The sequence below is a fragment of the Canis lupus genome, chromosome 4 (genome assembly GCF_003254725.2).
Source record: "Canis lupus dingo isolate Sandy chromosome 4, ASM325472v2, whole genome shotgun sequence".
In the NCBI taxonomy this organism is placed as follows: domain Eukaryota; kingdom Metazoa; phylum Chordata; class Mammalia; order Carnivora; family Canidae; genus Canis; species Canis lupus.
The window spans coordinates 78,685,804-78,708,688 of record NC_064246.1 but is presented as its reverse complement, the minus strand read 5'-3'; the positions used below and the strand labels follow the sequence as shown (position 1 = coordinate 78,708,688).

The 22,885-nt window shown below is 35.3% G+C and overlaps 1 long non-coding RNA gene across 1 annotated transcript in view; it reads left to right on the top strand.

Annotated features, from left to right (window-relative positions):
* Positions 1–22,516, top strand: part of LOC118354495 (uncharacterized) — a 36,796-nt gene extending 14,280 nt beyond the window's left edge. Inside the window, exons 2-3 of the long non-coding RNA XR_004815083.1 lie at positions 10,742–11,037; positions 21,129–22,516. This is a non-coding gene — a long non-coding RNA (uncharacterized LOC118354495). The remainder of the gene's footprint in view (positions 1–10,741; positions 11,038–21,128) is intronic.
* The last annotated feature ends 369 nt before the right edge of the window (positions 22,517–22,885 follow it).

Here is a 22,885-nt window from a genome sequence, read left to right as displayed (position 1 = left end):
AAACACAGTAAGGGTTTACATTTAAATCACCAAATACACCATTCATCTTGTTAGGCATGTTTGGGAATTAAAGATGATTGTACCTATTGGTTCCTCTTTTCTGTTAGCAGCTGGTGTAAGACTTCTGTTCAGCTTAAAGCTGCAGCTTGAAGCTGGGAACTGTGCATGACCAAAAGAGGCAGCAAAGAGTGTTGTCTTTAGTGGCATATCCTGTTCAGATGAGAATTGGTCTAAATTACGGTTTGTCATCTTTATAAGGAGTAGAGAAGCTAATATCACATTAGATTAGTCCACTAATATTATTTGACTCCTTACTAGTTGGTGATCCCCAAAAGTTGCTTGGTTCACCTATTTCCTTACCTCATTCTAATAGTGCCTGGAGTTTGGAGTTATCTGTCCATACAGAAAAGAACACCACATATCTTATTGACTTTAGGTCTCCTACTTCCAAGTTTCTTTCTTTCTTTTCTTTCTTTCTTTCTTTCTTTCTTTCTTTCTTTCTTTCTTTCTTTCTTTCTTTCCTTTCTTTCTTTCTTTCTTTCTTTCTTTTTTTCTTTCTTTCTTCTTTCTTTCTTTCTTTTTCTCTTTCTTTCTTTCTTTCTTTCTTCTTTCTTTCTTCTTCTTTCTTTCTTTCTTTCTTTCTTTCTTTCTTTCTTTCTTCTTTCTTTCTTTCTTCTTTTTTTTTTCTTTTTTAAGATTTCAGTCATTTATTTGACAGAGAGAGAGAGAGCACAAGCAGGGGGAGCAGTGGGCAGAGGGAAAAGGAGAAGCAGGCTCCCCGCTGGGCAAAGAGCCAGATGCCAACTCTGGGATCATGACCCCAGCTGAGGCAAATGCTTAACTGACTGAGCCACCTAAGAGATCTACTTCCAAGTTTCTAAATCAGCTTCATAAAACTTCTCTGACTCATCAATTAAAAGATCTATGAATACAGTCCTATAGGCCACAGGATGTGCTCATGGGTTAGAACATAGTTTTCATTTGAAGTTTGACTCTAAGGGACTCAGAGTAAGAGGATTTAAGTACCTGGCACATCACCACACAATTCCTCTACCTTCCAGAAGTAACTGCCTACTTGATGAAGAACTCAGAATCCTGGATTTGGAGTCATATAAGAGAGGTAAAGTAGCTCAAATAGGTGGCTTTGGAGCCTCTACTCTGGTCAAAGAAGTTGAGGGAAACAGGTTTGGACACTCACCTACAAACGCTGGTATCCATTTGGGGTATTATACATAATATAGACATTCTCTTAAAGGAGGAATCACCGTGGTGATCCTCCTTCTCTAACATACACCTCTTCTTTAATTTAGCATAAAAGGGCCTCTGTTTTGCCCCTTTCCCATTTGTCTTGATACATAAACTGCAATATAATATAAGGTTGTCTTTAAATATCAACTTTTCACATATTCATATATTTCTCATTATAATACTGTCCTCTTTAAAATGATTCTAACTTTAGAATAATATTAGTTCAATTTTGCTGAATATGGTGTAAAAAAAACTAGTTTTTCAGCTTAGAACAGTAAGATTCTCACACACATGTTTCTTTTCTGGATGTGAAAAATAATTGTCCCATAAACTCTTATACTCCCTGAATGTGATTTGCCCTAAACAACCCTGTATTTTTCCACTTCTTATTTTATCCAATCTTGTTGGGGGGGACTTTTGAAATACAATTTATGTGCAGCCACACTTTAATGCATTTTCACCATTATGAGATTAAAAGGCCAATATCATTTTAAAGGTCGTAACTGACAGGTTGTTTGCAATATTTTTATAGCTCTGCTAGGAAAAAAATTAATTTGTTGCATCTGTTCACACTAGAAAAATTGTCTTTGGAAAACACACTTGTAAAAGTCTTTCCTGTAGTAAGGACTCATAGCTCTGTTTTTTGTTTTGCTTCTGTTCTTGTTCTTTTTGCGGTATTGCTTATAGTCTCAATAATACTGTGAGGGTTAAAACATAAATGTAATTAACTAAAGACATAAATTCTATGCCTCACATAATCTTAGGGTTGTGAAATGTTTAAGCTGTCTTCTACTCTACTCTCAACTTATCTTAAGTACCTGTCCCAGAAACATGTTTTAGCCTTAGCTTCCTAAAAAAGCAGAGCATGACTTCCATGCTCAGAGTTAAATGTAAGCTAATGTGTGAAAAGTGGAATAGGAGATAAAATTACATTTTATCAAACTGAATATAATTTCAAAGAGAACAAAGATGATCGCTCAGTTATGGGACATCTCCATGAGATTACTCAGAACTATTGCTCTCAGATCAATTCCTTGATGGAAGAAATGAAAGACATTTTTATGCTAGTTGTTCCCCATCTCCTGTCTCTTATCAATGAAAATATTTGTAAGACATTAGTTCACCTGAACTGTGCCATGAGGAAGGCAGAAATTTCCAGTTGGAACCAAGTCCAGTTCAGTTGAACTGGATGCTAAAGTTGCTGCAGCTCATGCCCTGGAGGGCACAATAGTACCCATACCTAATAAGCATCCCTGGTCCCATGGCTACCCGGGGAATACTTGTGCTGTTCAGACACGAGGAACTGTCACTGCTGCCAGGGATTTACAATCATTCCCTCCACTCTGGAATCAAGGGAAATGAATGAGATCCTAGTAGCTATGAATGGTAGATTATCTCAATTTGTAACAGTTTACTATTTATGCCAATTAAATAGTCCATATACAAATCTGCTATGACAAAAAGAGGTCCTTCCTTCTTTCTCAGGAAAGGAACAAGTACAATCTTTCAAAGTAGAGGTCAATCTGAATATCTTCAGATACATTCCTTGATGCTACAGGCAATCTCAAAATCAAAATCAATATTTATCTTCTTTTTCCTTCACCATTCATCTTAGATTTCACTCATCTTTGGCCAGCACTTTGGTTCTCATTTGTCTGTCTGATGGAGTGATAATGCCATCCTCTCGAGAAGCACCACTGTTTTGTGTTGTTTTTTTGAGGAGTGCCGCTATTGGGAAGGGCTTCCCCTACTCAGTTCTCAAATCTTTAACTGTCTTGTCACAGGAGTATGTTAACTCTTGATCTCTGTTATAGTATGCTCAAAAGGACCTTGACTATCTTGATATTCCACCAAACAACATATTGATCCACCAATATTAATAATGTCATGCTAATTAGAATCGGAAGTAGTAAATGTGATGTACTCTTCTCTAGTAAGACATAGCAAATCAGAAAGTGAGAGATAGAACTTTCTAAAATTCACTCATCTGCCATATCTGTGATGTTTGTGCGAGTCTAGTGGTCTGTGACATTCCAGAAATTCTCCTAACTTACAGAATATTTTGTTGTACTTTGAGGTCTCAGCCACTATAAATTCAAAGTGAGTTGTAAAGGTTCCCTGCAACTAGAGGTCATGTAGAGAGAGATGAGAAAGACTCGTGCCTCGTTAAAAGTTTGGTATGGTCTGTTGTCACTATGGAAAATGGACTGCTGTCTTATGACAGCACCCACTTCTCCCCCTGGGCTGACCTTGAAGGTACTGGTGATGGGAAATACTATCATTAGAAAGGAGACAAGAAAGACCCTTGTCATTCAATGTGTATGAAAAGAAAAGTGGCCTAAGGTGTGGAAATACCCTTATCTTCTGTGCTGTGGTGGAAGACTTGACCAAAAGGTTAGAGCCTGAACAGAATAATGCTAGAAGTTTGAGGGTAAAGAGTTCTAGGAAAACTACATATAGCTTATTTAGAACTTTTTAGTAAGGATTACAGACCATGGGAGGAGGAAGGCTTGTTTTGTCTACTTACAATGAGAGAAAAGGAGCCCTGGGGATAGGTGGCTATTCATACTAGTTCAAGCACCCAGTAATCAATAGAGAAAGAATCTCCCATTCTAAGCAAGTCTGAATATCAAATTTACTCAGGATATAGATTTGGGCTATCGTGTTCTCAACTCACACTTTTTTCCCCAAAGCTGAGTAAACTCCATCCACAATCTGAATATCATTTCTATCTTGAAGACACCCAAATTGAGGATTTAGAATCATGGGAGAGGCTAGAGGTAGAGCAGCCACAGATGCAGGACTTTGAGACAACAGTACAGACGTGAAGGCAGTCAAGAGATGTGGCTGTTTTGAAAAGGAAGAGGAGCTCATTCAGTTGTTTTATCTGTTGTTAGATCAACTAAAAGCAGATACCAGATTTTCACAAAGCAATGCCACCAGAGTGTTAAGAGCAAAATACAGATGGATACTGGTTGGAGAATGAGTAAATGTGAGGGTGAGACACCCTGAATTTACTAAGAATCTTCAGGAACAACTTTCCACTTCCTAGTAAGTATTGAGTACCTTTCACACCAAGAGATCAAGTATAATTTTGCCAGATCTTAAATGATGAATGCTAATCAATTTAATTTTAGTTTCACTAAAACCACTTATTCTTCTAACTCTTCTACCTCACTTCACGTACTTTTGGTCTAAAAAAATAAAAATAAAAACGAATATGTCATGTGTCTTGACCCCTTATTCTTCTCTTGCTCCATCAACCTTTTCCACTTTCTTATCCTATCATTATAGATCCACTAATTCATCCAAAAAAAAAAAAAAAAAGAGTAGCTAATATTTATTGAGATGTGTGTCTATTATTTTACCTATCATATTTCATTGTATCTTTATAGCAATCTTACAGGCATATAAATTATTTTTACTCTTATTTTTCAAGTGAATAACCTGAAACTCAAAGTCACAAAATATGTAAGTGGTTGAAGTGTGTTTCAAACCCATTCATTCCGATTCCATACTTGTTTTTTAATCACAGATCTCTATTAAATTCTCATCAAGCATCTCAACAACCTGCCTTTCAAATTCCTCACACTTTAAAGCTTTTCATGAATTAGCTATTGCAAAATGTCACAAATGTGAAGTAACCTCTATGTCACTGCTTTCCTCCTTTCTCAGCTGTTACCCTTGCCTCATGCTTCATTAGAACTATCAAGGTCAGGGGCACCTGGGTGGCTCAGTCGGTTGGGCATCTACCTTTAGCTCAGGTCATGATCCCAGAGTCCTGGGATCAAGCCCCACATCAGGCTCCTTGCTCAGCAGGGAGCCTGCTTCTCCCTCTCCCTCTACAGCTTCCTCACACTTGCTCTCTCTCTCTCTCTCAAATAAATAAAAAGAATTTATCTCAAAAAAATAATTATCAAGTCAGGAGGCACAAAATTCACAGACATTCTCTTTGTCAACCATACTGTGTTATTTATTTAAAAACTTAACCACATGCCTTCTTTTTCCTTGGTTCCAAAGGATGAGTGTTCATTTCTTGTGTAAACTTATATCCACTGTCTCTGCATTGGGTTGTATCCCCTCTTGCATGTTTCAATATTGACATGATGCCTTATGTTTAAGACTTTCCCCCGTCTACGATTTTAGTTCTCTTAATAGTCATTCTTTTCTCTATACACATAAAAATATACATTTCCCACAGTAAGTAAAAAGTAAGTTAGCAACAACAAAGCTATTCTAAAAATCTATGTGTTCCCAGGACAACTGCATGATATGTTTTATTAATAATTTTTGTCATAAAACAACAGTCTGGGGGGATCTGGGTGGCTCAGTGGGTTAAGCATCTGCCTTCGGTTCAGGTCATCACCCCAGAGTCCTGGAATTGAGCTCTGTGTCAGGCTCCCTGCTCAGTGAGGAGTCTACTTCTTCCTCACCCTCTGGTCCTCCCCCTGCCCATGCTTTCACTTTCTCTCTCAAATAAATAAAATCTTAAAAAAAAAAATTATATATTCTTCTTCATTTTATTCAAACATCATTAACTCAGACTTTCCCATCCTGTGCATCTTTCCTTAATGGGCAGCTTTAAACAATGTTGCCAATAATTGCCAAATGTAATGGAAATGTCACAATTTCTGTTTTATCTGATGTTCATTTTACCTGATATTATTAACAAATTTCACATTCTCCATACTCTTTTGTCTACTGAGTTTTTGCCATGGTTCACCATGTGTCACCAAGACATGTCCCTTCCTATTATCTTTATGCATTCAAAAGTTCTGTGAAACCTTAAAAGTATCGATGTCCTCCTCCTCCACTGCTAATTTGATCAATTCTAGGCTATTTACACAATGAAATACTATATACAATGTGAATGAATTAATAATTATATATATTATGGATAAATTTCTCAAACGGTGTTGACTGAATGAACAGAGACTCCAAAGAATATGTAACGCGTGATTTTCTTTCTTGATCTCTGTGTTAAGTATACGGGTATGTTTATTTGTGAATGAGCTCCGTGTGCATATCTAGCTAGCTATATGTATACATACGTATATCGCACTTTCTTTTTTTTTTTTATATCGCACTTCCAGCAATCTCTTACACAGCTTGGTGTTTGTTATTAAGTTGAGATTTCTCTCCAGATTCCCATACCTGTTATGGTACTAATCCCCATATCCATATGCTTTACTCACTACCAGCTTCATGCTGCCACCAATAAGTATATCATATGATGTTTTCAAACAAATCATTTGCAAAATTAAACAGGCTAGTTTCCCTCCAAACTAGATTTACTCCCAATTTTTTACTGACAAGTCAAATAAGTCTTCATTACTTCCACATTTCAAAAATTAATAAAACTTCCCATTAACTATCACAAGTATTAGTGCTTTAATTCAGAACCTCAGCTCTCACAGTGAATGGAGCTCATAGGTAATATATTTGTTTCTTTTTTGTCCCCATTCAATTTTCGATCTTGATTTCAAATATGTCTAAAACTAAATCTCACCCCATTATCAAAACATTTTCAAGTATCTTTAGCGTAAAGGCTAAAGTCCTTATCAAACCAAAAATAACTCTCTAAGTTGGTTTCCTTTCACAATACAACCTTCACCCACATCATCTTTTTGCTCTGACCTCTCCCAGTCCTTGTCTCCATATGCTAGTCTATAATATGGCATTGTTTTACAAATATAAACCTGTTCATCATTCAAGATCACATATGTTGTCTCAGACATAACGTTTTCTACTTAAATGCTTCAGGGATAGATACTTTCTTCTGTATCCATACTATCTATGAATATTCAGAAGAAACGATCAAATACACATTGAATTAGGTAGAAAACTCTCAGGACACCTGGGTGGCTCAGCAGTTGAGCATCTGCCTTTGTCTCAGGGTGTGATCTTGGAGTCCCAGGATCGAGCTCCACACTGGGCTCCCTGCATGGAGGAAGCTTCTCCCCTTGCATCTTTTATGAATAAATAAATAAAATATAAATAAATAAATAAATAAATAAATAAATAAATAAATAGAAAATGCTAAGCAGTTAGGAATTAAATTTGTGAATATTTACATAGTAGGTGTTTCTGGGTCATCATTATATTCTTATTTTATCCTATTGTGTTTATGTTCATTCTTAATTACAGACGCTCCATCATATGACCTCTCATTTACTTTTTGTGGGTTGCTTCTCACTCTCTATATACCAGAATATATGAGGCTTGGAACATTTTATGTTTTGTTCCTTGTGATGTACCTAGCTCTTAGCCTGACATGCAGCCGATTTTCAAAATATATGTTAAAGAATGAATAATTAATAAAAGTGAACTACATTAACCCTGTGACTTTGGTTGCCATCAAAAAACTAATATCCTCCACAGGAATCTCCAGGTCATTTTCTTCATTCCAGAACCTTTTTTTTTTTTTATTTATGAATGGTATTGGGTCTTGACATATTCATATATACATTTGTTACTCATTTTACACATTTCCATTTATATCTCACAAGTGGCAACATATCAAACTGAACATTCTCCCTCCTCCAAAAAAAATCCTTTATTTTGAATCAAGACAGATCTTCTTAAAGTGCAAATCTTATGTTATTCTCATACATCAAGCTTTTTGAAAATGCCTTCTTGTCTGAAATAACATTCACTGGATTAGCGAAGATAAGGTGTTTTTATTTGTCTGAACTCACTTAATTATATCATTAATCATAAATGCTCTCCCAATACATAAACAATTGAAAATTTTTTAAAAAGCATTACCAATAAGCTAACAAGGAAACAAAAAATGAAAATGAAAACAAAGCATTCTAAAATGTATGACTTTAGTGAAAAGCATAGAAAAGAAAAAGAATGGGGAGCAGAGATATACTTCCAGTGCTGAAATGGTAGGAAAGCACTGTGCGAGAACATCCCTTAAATCCAAAAGGTCTATTTCCCAACCTGACTTCTTTAAAGTTTTTATTTAAATGCCAGTTAGTTAACGTACAGTGTAATATTAGTTTCAAGTGTACCATATAGTGATTGAACACTTACATGTAACACCCGGTGGTCATCACAAGTGCACTCCTTAATGCTCATCGCCTATTTCAGCCATCCCTCACCCATGTCCCCTCTGGTAACCATCAGTTTGTTCTCTATAGCTAAGAGTCTGTGTCTTGCCAACCTGACTTTTTTCCCATATAACAATAGCTATTCTAGGAAAAAGATCATTCTCACAACTTAGAAGGCATATTCATAGGTATTAGTAAAATATAATTTTAAAAAATCCCAAATAATAAAAAGAATAGATCATCCCCCCAAAATACAGAAACAAACTCACACAAGCAGTATTGAATCAGAAATTAGAACAATCTAACACCATTTGTTCAATGCTATAAAAGAGATTAAAGAAAATGGTTTTCTTTGAAAGATGTAATCTAATAAGAGATATGAAGCATTTAAGAAGTGATGAGATAACGGAAGCCTATAAACATGTCCTGACTATACTCAGGAATTAAACAAAAAGGAAAGGGAAAAAAATAAAGTAAATAAATTGTAATTTGGAAGCTACAAGAAAAAATGGACTGAAGACATAGAAATCACTTGAGGAAATAAACACTAATAAAGCTGGGGAAAATAAAGATTTATGTATTATTAGGAAGTAAATGATAGCTATGGCACAGAAAGATCTAGCATGCACAACATTTGTTGCTGAAGAAAAAAGAATAACAAATTAAATAGAAACTCTTCAAAGGAAAATGTAAGAACTATTGAAATAATTAAATATCTGAAGCTGCAGTGTCTGTCATCATAATCAATGCCAACATATATCCAAAATGAAACTACAGGACTTTTGAATAAAGAATCTTGGAGCCTTGGGATGCCTCGATGGCTCAGCAGTTGAACATCTATCTGCCTTTGGCTCAGGGTCTGATCCCTGAGTCCTGGAATCGAGTCCTGCATCAGGCTCCTGCATCAGGCTCTCTGTATAGAGCCTGCTTCTCCTTCTGCCTATGTCTCTACCTCTCCTCCCACTCCCCATGTCTCTCATTAATAAATAAATAAAATCTTAAAAAAAGGAATCTTGGAACCTCAAGGCAAAATAATAATAATAAAGATAAATTTACCAGAAAGAAGAGAAAAATCATCTTTAGACTCTGAACTATTGTGTGTAAACCTAATTTATTCCCTATCATTCCATTGTGTGGGTCCAACTCAATCAGTATCTCTTCTATTGTTGATGGACATTTGGGTTATTTCTTTTTTTTTTCTTCACTATTATATGCATTGTTGACACCAGTACTTTTGTGCATGATTTCAGGTAGCTAAATAAAGGTATTTCTATTTATAGGCTACTTATCCAAGAGTGGAATTGGGTCAGTTAACCACTAGATGTTCAGTTGCTCCATATAATTGCCAAGACTTGCTACTGTTTGTCTTCTCATTTTAACAATTCTAGTGAGTGTGAAAAATTTCTTAAACTCAGAAACCATTAACCATGCAGGAAAAAAAAATACAAGTGTACATAAAAGAAAGACTGTCTACTTATCAAAAGACACCACTGAGAATCTTAAAAGGCAAGATTCGGCATGGCAAAATATATTCGAAATACATATATTTATAAGATACATATAAAATGCATTAAGAAATCCAAGAAATTTGTCAGTAAAAGGCATCTTGGAGAAAAGGAACAGAAGTCTCAAATAAGCCTTTTTTTTTTTTTTAATTCATGAGAAACACGCGGGGGGGGGGGGCAGTGGGGGGGCAGGCAGAGACACAGGCAGAGGGAGAAGCAGGTGCAGGACTCGATCCGGGTCTCCAGGATCATGCCCTGAGCTGAAGGCTGTGCTAAACCACTGAGCCACTGGGACTGCCCTCAAATAAGCCTTCTACAAACAAAGATATCTACATTAAAAAAATATATGTATGAAAAAGTTCTCAACTTCATTAGATGTCAAGACAAAGGCAAATTCATACGATTTCCTACCTATCAGAAAGACTAACTTTAGAGATAATTTGTTTGGTTTCTGCAGAGATTATGAAGAAATAACAATTAGTTATATTTAATCTTTGGACTTTTCATTTCTTTAACTCTATGGATAGTTAAGGAATAGAGTTAAAGGATTAGAGTTAAAACTCTGTTCCTACAGATAGCAGAATTGTGGTTATGATTTCACATGAGTCTTCCCTGTCTTCTCCATCTAGCACTCTGGGCATTTCAGAAGATTTTTTTTTTTTTTTTTATGGTAACAGCCTGCATTTTTCCCCCTAATTTTTCCATGAGAGTGTAGTACTTTCAGAGTCCCAGAGTCATCTAATTCATTAATTCCATTTTGTAGAGTCTGACCATTTTGTGTCAATCCAACACATTCCCATTCTCTCCTACTTCCATCAGGACTATTCCAACCATGGGATCTGGGATAAACTCACCACCACATGGTCTCAGGGCAGCCATGGTTTCAACAGCAGTTTTCTCATCTGACTTTCTCTCCATTTTCATTTCCAGCTCCCAAGCCTCTGGTCTGGGATTAAAAACATTGGCATTTGGATTTGAGTCTGAGGTGGAAGCATCTGCCTATCATCCAAAATTAAAACATGTATTTGGATCCAATTGCTGCCTAAGAATATGGAGAATGAGGAGAGACTAGAAGCTAGGAAAAAGAAACACACAGGAATGCCCATAAAAGGAAAGGGAAGGAAAAAGGCTCCCAAAAATGAAAAAGAAAGAGTAGTGATTAACAGCAGGAAGTTGTCTCAAGATGTTTGCTGATGAAGAAAAAGAAAGCAGTACCACGATGAGAGGTTTGTGGTTAATTTGATGGAGCCTGAACAAGTGCTGAAGGAGTCTCTTTTGAAGGGGAGATAATCTCTGAAATACTGTAAAACTCATGTTAAAATGCTGTAGGAGTCTATATTTTATGAGAATTTTTATCCGTAGATAGAGGACGAAATGCTACAAGAATATAAGCCATTGTAAAGTGTCTTTGTTTTAAGGATTGACCCTGGATCGATATGGCTGATATTGTGCAACACCCCATGGATAATACAGCAGGGACCATGATTATCCAATCAGGTTGTGACAGCTTTTAACACAAACTTTTCTTCTTCCTAACACTTCAGAGATCATGTTACTGATGATCACTACTCCATTGAAACAAATTTTTGTCAACACCTGCGTCTCTAGAAGATTATGTGACCATACACTTCTCTTCTAGAACACAGGTCAATTCCCTTAAATATATACAATAGCTTGCACTCCTCCAAAAAATTTTGCAGGATTAATTCCATCAAACATGTCACAAGTTATCCTCAATCATTTGAGGATATTCTTAGCTTCTCCTTTTCTTCTCCTTTTGTTGTCTTCAACCTCCAAAGCCATGACATCTGTTATGGATAAATGTTTTGGTGATACTAGTTACTGCTCCTTAGGTATAGTGAACTTCCAAAGAATTCATGCCTAAGCCATGGCAATTCCATCTTTATATTTTATTTCATTTTCTTTGCCATTATATTTGCTATGCTCTTATTGTTAGTACAGTGGACAATTATTCAGTTCTCATCTTCTCCGGACTTGGAGTTGTTTGTTTGTTTTTTCCCAAAGTTACACCCTCCATGCTTGGAGGACTCCCCTTCTTAATATCTATGGCATAACATTTTCACAGTTACACTTTTACTGCCACAGATGCTCATATTCCTTTTTCATGTCCTGGATTCTCCCTCTCTACCTGGCTTCTTGATACTAGGGTTGCTTATTTAATCTTGAGGCATTCACTTTTTTTGTGAAGACATTATATGCATCATCAGGGTTTTAAATGGTGATGATAGTGGTCACAATAATAGCTAAAATTTGTGAATATGCATGAAACTGTCAACTTATGCTAAGTGACTTACATATAACATCTCATTGACTTTCTACAATAATCTTCTGTGCCAAGAAGTGCCATTATAATCCCTCTTTTATAGGTAAAGAAACAAATAGAAACATTTGTTTAGGAAAGCTGATTTTAGGGATCCCTGAGTGGCGCAGCGGTTTGGCACCTGCCTTTGGCCCAGGGCGTGATCCTGGAGACCCGGGATTGAATCCCACGTCGGGCTCCCAGTGCATGGAGCCTGCTTCTCCCTCTGCCTATGTCTCTGCCTCTCTCTCTCTCTCTGTGTGACTATCATAAATAAATAAAAATTATAAAAAAAAAGGAAAGCTGATTTTAAATGGTCAAGGAAATGTTTACACCTCATGTATTTGATATCTAATCTTTTTCTCCCTCTAATAAAATAATATCCAATAATACGAATATTTTTAGTGTTTTCTTGAAATGATTAACTTTCTATGCTTTAAGCTCAGACCATAGGAATCTCTTCCTCTTCCACTGTATTTTGTTCATGTTGAACTTTAATTTTTAGGGACCCTCGAAATTCCTCAAGCTTAACTACCTTTGGAATGTGTTTTGTATATTAGGAAAGTCTTCCTTCCTTTCCTCCAAATGTACCTCACCCTACACTGTCTTATACTTCCCTGTGGTTTAGTCATGGCACATTTGGCTCTGCTTAGAACAGAGTAGGGAACCTGTCATGTGTTTAAGACATAAACTTGTTTCAGTCAGATTCTGGAAAACGTGGGAAATATGAATATGTTCACATGCAAATGGAAAGTATGGGGGGGGGGGGAAACACATAGCTATCCCTAAGGTAAATTTGACCAAATAAGGAAGCAGATTGCCAGAAAGGAGGTCAGACACTGATCATTTGCTTTTGCTGATGTTAATTAATGCATTTTCCTTTGTACATGTCCTCTTCCTCCACCTCCTCTCTCTTTCTCCTTCATTTCTTCTTATTTGTCATTTGAGTTAATTTCATTAAAATACTCATGACATAGGTCTTTAGCATACATAGAAGAAATTTGAAATTCACTGATGAAGGATTTAAGGACATTGAAAGAGCTATACCACTCACTTGGGAGGTCTAAAAACAAAGAACTTTTCTGATATCAATAGTTTTTAACGTTTTGTATGGAAATTAAAGAAAATTATCTCCATGTTCTTTCTTTACTCAGCCTTTATTTCTATGAATGAATACATCTGCAAAAATTTCTTTAGCCACTTGCGTTAGTTTCCAGTTCATTCAGCATGTTTTGTTATGCTTAACACTCTGTAAATTATTAATTAATTAATTAAATGTTATTTGGGCAGCCTGGGTGGCTCTGCAGTTTACCGCCACCTTCAGCCCAGGGCATGATCCTGGAGCCCCAGGATCGAGTCCCATGTTGGGCTCCCTGCATGGAGCCTGCTTCTCTCTCTGCCTGTGTCTCTGCCTCTCTGTCTCTCTGGGTCTCTCATGAATAAATAAAATCTTAAAAAAAAAATGTTATTTCATGTAAAATAATACCTTTTTATTTCTTTTGCATCCCTTTAACTTTCCCATCTCCCTTCCTGGTCCACTGTATGATACTCTCCCACTCTACCCATTATGCTGAAAATATATTCTTCAAAATCTTAAAGGAGAATTCATTGTTAAAATGATACTGCATCACTGTTATGCTGAAAATGTTGCACCTCACAGAACAAGCTATTGTACTCCTGATGCTGAATTAAGCTGCATTTTGACCAGGAAAAAAAAAAAAAAAGTGAATTTCCTTAAGCTAGTGAAAGATGCTGTCATTCCCGTCAAACCTGCTCTACAGCAATCAGTGGGGAAGCATTCTACAACCACTCTTCAATGAGGTCTTTGACATTCTTTCTACACCATCTTTTCAGTCAAGAGTGTATTAGAGATTGAGTAAGTAAGTTTACTGAAGGGTTATATGCAAATCTATCTCTTGTTCACCACCTCCAGCCCCAACTACATTAAAGAAAATGTCAGTAAAAGAAGCTTTTTGGCAAAGAGTAAGCAAAAACCTCTTCTTTTAGCATTAAATTTGATATATTGATCGATATTTAAAAAGATAGTTTGAGTGATTCAAAATTTGCATACTTTTATACATGATACCTACCCTCACCCCACCTTTGGCATTCAAAGTGACAGTTAAGAATAGTAGCAGGGAATAAGTGCTTGGAATGCAGTTAAATGCAGCATAAATGGATCCTTTTAAAGAATAACAGTTTTAATGGTTACTTAACCTACATATGACTCCATTTCTTCCTACGGAAAAATAGGGATAATATTTATCACTCATAAAACTTTTTAATATGTCACCTCATTAATCTCCTACCCCTTTGTGTGACCCTGAGAGAGAAAAGCTCTAGATAAAACACAAGAGCTATAAGGCTGGCACTCAATTTTAGATACAGAAACTGATAGACCCAAAGGCTTGAGCTATTGCTATTTCAAGCTGTTACAAGAGTTGCAATCTTTCACAACAAGCTGGAACTAAATAACCTAGACTTTTGCTTCATTAAATTACTTAAAAATATAATAAGTTAGTATATAAGGACACACCAAAGCAATCAATATTTTGTGAAGTTGCCAGACTGTAATATGTTTTTTAAATGGCATTAGTGTTAAATGCATTAACTTTAATGAAAAACTTAGAAATGGTCTCTTAATAACCTTATTGGGATATGACTACTTTTAAATGGCTTTTACTTTGTCCTTGGAATTCATATGATGCATGTGACAGAGGCTTGTTCAGTGTTAACAGAGGATTAGATGAAGGAAATTAATTAAAGCTTCCTTGCAACGTTTTCCCCTTGAGCTATTCAATATGCTGAAGTGGTATGACAGGGTACCATCCTTTCTCTAAATCTACTCATTAAATAACTCAATTGGGTTTAAACACACATCCTTTTTTTTTTTTTTTTTTTAATTAGACCATAATTTTTCTCCTTGTCTTTCTAACCTGACCCCTTCGAGTCACTGCCACCTCTGTGATTTGTAATTACCTTTTTAGTTTCCAAGAATAGGAAAGTCACAACATGTGTCCATGTGTTTCAGGGTCCACCAATTCACTTTCTTGAGACCTGTCTTCAATTGAGATGACAAATTTAAATTGGTTAGGGACATTTGTTTAACTAATCCCCTGGACAAATAAGTATCTAAAATGATTTCCTAGGGCTGAAACCATAGCTATCAGTTATATTCTGTGATACTAGATGGAACACAAGTCTATGACTCTTTTTCAAATACTGTTCATACCACACTTTAATAAATACAAGAACTATTACTTTTAAATTTTATAATTTTCAATTTTATAATTTTATAAATGAATAGAACCATGTCTTTAAGTTCTCACAAATTGTAATCTTCTCTGTTTTTAAAACATTATTGTTATAAATGTATTAATTCTTTGATATTAAAAACAATTATAAAAGCATATAAGATAAAAATAATATTCACAACAGAAAGGCTTACTTTCCTTTCTTAAAAGAGAGAGAGAGAGAAAGCATGTGACTGTGGCAGTGAGATGTGAAATGTAACTTAGGATATAATATATAAACTTTTTTCTTGAAAAATTATATCAAGTTTGATGTTTTCAGGCAAGTGAAGATAAAGTTCTTGGTTCTATACTTACTAACCTCAATCATATAAAAAGCCCAAGCTTTAAAATGTCTGCCCTTTTGTTGTCAAGGATGAAGATGTAAAGACATTCCTCTAAATTAAGATTCAGGTTTTCTCTTTTTCTTCATAAAGGTACTTTTTTTACACAATATTGATGAGGAAAACAAGCCTGGAGAAATAACATGACTTCTGTTTAAAACAATTATTTTGGAAATCAGATATAGATGATCAGTGGCATAGTAGAATTAATGCTCTCTGATCAAAAAATAAATCAAAACTGGCTCACACAAAATCAGCCATATTTAAAACACTGATATTATAATCAAAGCTGTATGTGTATGTGCATACATATATATACATGCACACACACCACAAAGCATTGCTCATTCAAATTGTTAATATACTTTGTTGATTGCATTATAGTAATAATTCTATGAAAAAGCCAGTGTTATTATTCTTCATTACATTGGACTACATTTTCTGAAATTAAAAAACCTGAAATTGATCACACTGACAAATTTTACCTAATTTATAATACTAATGTACCAATAAAGAAATCCACAGTTCACATGGTTAATATATTTTTATTCATTATTTTAATCACTATAAGACTGACAGCTTCATTCTTCTGCAAATCAGACATGTTCAAATGTTGATCAACCTTGATATCTGAGATTAAACACTTAAAATACATCAAAATGCAAATTCGACCAGCTTAAATGTATTCAGTGTTTTTCCAGATCATGACAATTAAGATAGATGGTTCCAAAATAATATCCTGCAAATATTTAATGAGATTCAGAAATATTATAACACATTCATGGAAAATTTCACTCAGATCATTAGTGAAAAGCAGAGTAATTCAACTGTCCTAAAACATGTACATAACATTGCAAAAAGGATCAGAAACATTTAAATTTTCAAATAAATTAAAAGCCCTATCTTGTTATGCATAATGATGAAAGTTATATCTTACCTGCTAAAAATGTGAATTCCAGAATTTCAAGATTTCCTGTAAGGAAGCAATCTCAGTCTCTTTGCGGAGTTTCTGATACATAGGTAAAGAGCATAATTGCAGTTGCAAATTTTATCTTTTTAGCTTGAATATTAAGAAAAAAGTTCAGGTAAGTCACAAAAACCCCCACAAATTTTGTTTTAATCAATTCACCTACCAGTTCTTTCCTAGAGCTCTTTTTTAATAGATTGAATCTCAAAATAATTCCAATTAATAAAGATAGTGCCCTATGACATTCAAGTACGTCACTTATAGTAAATTCAGATAAGTTGGCAGCTGATAGGACCCCCCAAATACAGAGAAAATTCCATCATGTTTTCTTAGATTTAGGGAGGTATTTTAGTATGATGCAGTTCCCAGTATTTACAGTGATTTTATAAGTTGTCTACAGCATGATTTCTCTATATGCAATCCTTACAACACTTTAATCAGCATTGGCAGGAACGCTTCTTTCAAATGTGAATTCCTAAGTCCCACCAGTTCCCACCAAATGAATCAGAATTTATGTGTTTATGTGGTGGGTCATGAATTTGGATTTTGATTTGTCCAAGTGGCCGTTATGCACATTAAGTTTGAGAATACATGTGTATTCTTAAATCCAAGTAAAGACTATAAGGAATATATATATAAGCTATTTGGTATATATATACCAAATAGCTCACAGAGCTGTCAGTCACAGATAGACCAGGTGATCAAGGGCTGATAAAATGGTTCAAAAATGTAACAGTGGTAACCTGCTTCACAAACTGAGTACAAATGAGGAAGATTTTAAGACTGAGAATACGTCAAGGTCATGGTCCTTCTCTAGCCTTGGTGATTTTCAAGTTTGCCTGATAAGTCTCACGGGGTGCTCAGTAAACTATAGATAATTATGTCTCAACATAACTTACTGAATGAGGACTTCTTGGAGCAGATGCCTGGTAATCAATATATTTAACTATTTATCTGGTGACATTTATCCTCAAGGAAGTGGGGATACACTTCCTAGTGTATTCCCAGGCTGGCACTGCAAAATAATCATAATAACTTTGACCTTAATTGTTAAAATTTCTGAATTGCTAGTGTGGCATTATATTAGCACACTCACTTTAATATATTAAACTATACCCTTGATATCTCTTAGGTATACCCTATATGCTCTTAACTTTTTCTCACAAAAGATTGACTTAAAACTGACTTCCTATTACTATTATATTTGCATAGGATTGTTTTTAATGAGTAATTATTAATGTCCTCAATATCTGTACAATCTAATCTGTGAGCTATCTGATATGATTTTTTTTCTACATAAATTTTCAGGAGTGTCTTCACATATTCAAATGTGTTACTAGCAGTTAATGGAGATAGATATATTTTCCATAAATTCAGTACTCAAAACATCTGTATACATTATGGCATATGATTGACCTAGAAATGATTACTCTTATTAACATATACACATAAGTATGATTGATTTCAGGCTTATAATTTATAAAACATTCTTAGTAAAACGAATGAAAACAGAAAAACTAAAATTAGGCATCTTTCAGTTGAGGAAACCATTATGCAACTGTAAAACCATTATGTAACTGTAAAATCCAGTTGTCTACATTCAGAGTTCATTACAATCCATTTAAAACCAAAGCAAGCAGTTCTTTAAAAGATTCTCCTTCAAGAATAAATGGTAGTTCAGAATAGATTAAAAGGACATCTATCTTCCCAGATTTCAGGATATACTATAAAGCTGTAGTAATCAAAACAGTATGGTACTGGCACAAAAATGAACACATAGATCAATAGAACAGGATAGATAGTCCAGAAATAAAACCATACCTATATGGTCAATCTATGACAAAGGAGGTAAGGATATACAACTGGGAAGAGACCGTCTTTTCAATATATGGTGTTGAAACAACTGGACAGCTACATGCAAAAGAATGAAACTGGGCCACTTTCTTTTACACCATACACAAAAGTAACCCAAAATGGATTAAATATCTAAGTGCAGGACCTAAAACCATAAAACTCCTAAAGGAAAGCATAGGCAGTAATCTCTTGTACTTGGACCTTAGCAACATATTTATGGATATGTCTCCTCTGGAAAAGGAAACAAAAGCAAATATAAACTATTGGGATTACATCAAAATAGAAAGCTTCTCACGGCAAAGGAAACCATCAACAAAACAAAAATGATGTATCTGATAAGGGGTTAATATACAAAATACACAAAAAACTTATACAACTCAACACCAAAAAACAAGTAATCCAATTGCAAGTGGGCAGAGAACCTGAATAGATTTTTTTTTTCCAGAGACGGCATACAGATGGCCAACAGACACATGAAAAGATGCTTAATCTCTCATCATCAGAGAAATGCAAATCAGAACCACAATGAGATATCACCTCACACCTGTTAGAATGGCTAGTATTACAGAGACAAGAAATAATAAATGTTGGCGAGCATGTGGAGAAAAAGGAACTCCTGTGCACTGTTGATAAAAGTGTAAATTTGTGCCACAACTGTGGAAAACAGTAGGGAAGTCCCTCAAAAAATTAAAAATTAAAATACTATTTTACCGTACTTACTTACTTACCTAAAATTTGAAAAGAATATATCCACTATGTTTATCGTAACATTATTTACAATAGGCAACATATGGAACCGACCAAGTGTCCATCCGTAGGTGAATGGATAAAGATGTGAGATACACACATGCACACATACACACACACAGACACACAACACTACACACTGGAATGTTACTTGGCCATTTTTTAAAAAATGAGATTTTGCCATTTGCAGCAACATGGATAAATCTGGAAGGTATTATGCTAAGTGAAATAAATCAGACAGAAAAATAAAAATACCATATGACTTTACTTATCTGTGGAATCTAAAAAACAAAACTAACAAATAAGCAAACAAAAACCAGATTTTTAAATGCAGAGAACAAATAGGTGGGAGGATGGGCAAAAGAGTTGAAGAGGATTAAGAAGTACGTATTTCCCAGTTATAAAATAAGTCATGGAGATAAAAAGTACAGCATAGGGAATATAGTCAGTAATACTGTAATAATGTTGTATGGTGACTGCCCTCATTGTGGTGTGCACTGAGTAGTGCATAGAGCAGAGAATTGCTGAATCACTGTGCTGTACAATTGAAACTAATATAATATTGTATATCACTTATACTTCAATAATAAATTAAAAAAGTAAAACAATCAGAAGTATAGCCACCTTGCTTGTTCTTTGCCAATATTTTCTATGCTGAGAAGCAGAGCACACAGCACAACACCACATTCTGGTCTTGGGGGAGAGATAGAATGTGAAGCTTTGAGAGATACACGCCGGATTAATCATATCATAAAGACCAACTATGTCACTATGTACACATTACGTTTTAAAAGTATATTAATGGGGATACATTCACTTGGAGAATTTGGAAAGGTACTATTTTTTCCCCAATTACTATTAGTTTACGTCAGTAGAATCCATTTAATGCCTTTAATAATTCTATCATTTCTAAGACCTCCAGCAAAAGGGCATTATAGTTCTTTGGTTTATTGCAAATATTTTTTTAAAAAAGTGTAGCAGCTATAATAGTGGAGCTATAATACAAAATTTTAATTGTTAGCACTATATTATAAAAAACAACAAAGAACATCTTTAAAGGAAAATAGGGTAGAGGCACCCAAGAGTTTCAGTTGGTTAAGGGTCTGACTCTTGATTTTGGCATGAAATTGAGCCCTGTGTCGAGGGTCTACCTTGGATGTGGAATAAGATTCTCTGTCTCCCTCTGCCCCTACCCAAGGGCATGCTCTCACTCTGTCTCTCCCTCTTTAAAAAACAAACAAACAAACAACAACAACAACAACAAAACTAAAAAGAGAGTAGCATTTCATTGGGGAATCAATCCAATAGATTTTTTATCTTTCCATTTCTTCATCGAATGACAGTGTTTTATAGGCTAATTTCTAAACAGATGCAATTTTTTAAAAAAATGATGAAAGCCATGTTTCGCTCAGGAATACTATTGTGCACATATGTAGGTTGTCTGACAGCAGATACTAGTTTGCAAAGCTTAAAAGGGCAAAACACTGAGTTTTGAGTTGATTTTGTCCAGCTTGTTTCTCCTCCCCCTGGATAATCTGGTGGCTTGTATTGTTGAGACATCCCCTGGTCACCATTTTTTCTCTTCGCACAAATGAATCCACTATGACAGAACATCCATGTCCTTGCAATGCAAATCTAGCAAATAGCCTCCTGCAATTCCACTGGATTTCACAATGTTCTGTTTGATAAGATCCATTGCTTCTTTGATTTTATTGTTGATTCAGATGCTTCTTTATTTGTTCATTTTCTTAATCATGTCTTCTTGCTTCATTTATGTTTTTCAACTCCAACCCAGTTGATCGGCACACCACCACTGTGACTGGAGAATATGAAGAAGCAAGCCATGGCCTACTGCACTTACTCTTAAGTTTTACAGCTTTCTAGAACCAAAATCCTGTACACCAGCCAGTTACTCCACTTACTACAATCTGCATGGCTCCTGGGTATCTTTCTACCACAGATCCTGAACTGTGACCACTCAGTTCTACAAGTGGTGTCTTCTTGTATACTCAATTAAATCCACCACTTTATAATAACCATGATCATTTTCATATCCAATGAGAGAAGCCCCATCCAGACTGGCCTGGCCTTGGAATCTAGATCTAAGTGGAGAGGACTCAGCTGTCAATAAGGAGTAAAATTGGAGGCCAGTGTCACAGACACCGAAGCAAGAGCTTTAACACCTAGGATAGCCACTGAGACTAAACAAATGGCATATCCAGGTAAAGCACTCTTCCAGTACTGCAATAAATTAAAAGAACTTCACATCTCTCTCTCCCCAAGCATTCTCAACTTCTGTAATTAAGGGTATGTACTGCTTCCTCCAGTTTAAGAAATCAAGTGATTTATAAAATGAATAACATCTTATTTATCAAAAGAGTCTTGCCTCAGCAGTATAAATACGAGGACAGTTCCAAGAGCTAGCTCCTCAGAGGTGCTTGTTAAGAGGTCTTTAGAATCTATGCTACCTGGAATACCTAATAGTGTTCTTTAATGCAACAGGTTAAATTCAGTGCAAAGGTATGGCAAAAGAAAAGTAATATTGACAGCAACTATGTCAGGGGCAAACACAACCATATTCACACATAAGCATTCACAGACTTTTACTTAGTCTTTGATTTAAAAGACAGATTCTCTGTGTCTGATCAATGTCAGTCTCTTGGGATGCACTAAAATGAAATTTTAAAAAAAACTGACTATTTCAAATCATTCTAGAATTATAGACAGCTACACTAAAATATAAAGCCTCCAAAACACTGTGTGTGGGGAGGGAGGAGGAAAGGACATAGATGTACTCACCAGCCTGAGTTGCAGAAATCATGTTTTCTAGGAGTTGAGAGTAAGAGTTGAGAGAATAGAAACTTTGGGGCAGGTGTTTCATGTGATTAGATAATAGATACTATAAATGAGAAAATATGTTAAATATGTTGGTTTTGTATTATAAACAGAATTTCTTTGCCATCTCTGAGAGCCTACTGTCAAGATTTAATTTAATATTTCATTAATTTCCTCTCTGTTGATGCCATTTCATTTTGTATACAGGTCAACAGACAACCATAAATTATTTGTGCTCAGTGATGATGGGTATAAGGGTAATGATAACCAGAGCAATGATAATGCCTGGCCATTTCTAAATACCATGAATTCCATTGGAAATACCTATAAATATTTTATAAGCTGTATTCGCTGGCTTAATAAGATCTGTGTTATTTATTGTAAATAAATAAAAATACACTACTTAATAATAGATATCAGTTACTATATTTCTTTTTTTTCAAATATCTTTGCTAGCTCTAAATGTTTTATTTCTTACAAGTCTGATATTGATTTAAGTATTTTTTTAAAGATTTTATTTATTTATTCATGAGAGACACACAGAGAGGCAGAGACACAGGCAGAGGGAGAAGGAGGCTCCCTGCGGGGACCCTGATGTGGGACTCGATCCCAGGACCCTGGGACCACGCCCTGAGCCAAAGGCAGATGCTCAACCACTGAGCCACTCAGGTGTCCTGATCTGAGTATTCTTATATATAGTGGAGTTACCAGCCTGTG